This window comes from Penaeus monodon, chromosome 27, assembly GCF_015228065.2.
Source record: "Penaeus monodon isolate SGIC_2016 chromosome 27, NSTDA_Pmon_1, whole genome shotgun sequence".
In the NCBI taxonomy this organism is placed as follows: Eukaryota; Metazoa; Arthropoda; class Malacostraca; order Decapoda; family Penaeidae; genus Penaeus; species Penaeus monodon.
The window spans coordinates 17,526,273-17,527,030 of NC_051412.1; positions in this window are offsets into that span (position 1 = coordinate 17,526,273).

A 758-nucleotide genomic window follows, 5' to 3' on the forward strand; every position below is an offset into this window, starting at 1 on the left:
TTACAGGGTTATGATCATTCTGTGTTTTGAACAGTATTTCTGGTGTTTATTTTATTCAATTTGCATAAAAAGTCGTTTCAACAAAGGGCAGTTGTTGAAAGACAATAAATATGTACTTCTGCAATAGATAACAATAAGCAAGACAATGTAAAAATGACACTAACTTACCATAGCGCTTAACATACACAGGGCTTAACTTAATAATACAGTGAATACCAAACACGGCAAGACTGCAACCTAGAGAAATATAATCCTAACATATGTGTGAGAAGTCAAATTAACATATAATTAAGAAGAAGAATTGCGATAGCCAAAGATACTTTATCATCTCTGAGCCAACGAGCCATGAAGACGCAGGGAGGTGTCTGAACGGTGAGGAATGGCCGATATCTCGACAGCTCTCTTAGACTATTTAATTATCTCTCAACGAGATGAAACAATCTCAGTCGTGCGCCTAATGTAACCGAAAGACGTTAATGGCAAGTGAAACAAAGGTAACTCTGACTGCGCAAGACGGCAGTCATGAATAGGAGGTCACGTCCTGGGATTGGAACGCGAGAAAAGGGGAAAACCCAAAGAGTTCGGGGATCGTAAACCCCTTTTTAAATATGGGATTGTACCGGGAGCGGGTGACCCCAGGATCAGCATATGTCAGGCCGGCTTCCCCTGCATATATATTGTACGTACGGAGACACTGGAAATCCTGGTTTCTGATAGGGAAAAAAAAAGGAAGCGCTATGTCACACACCAAAATACAA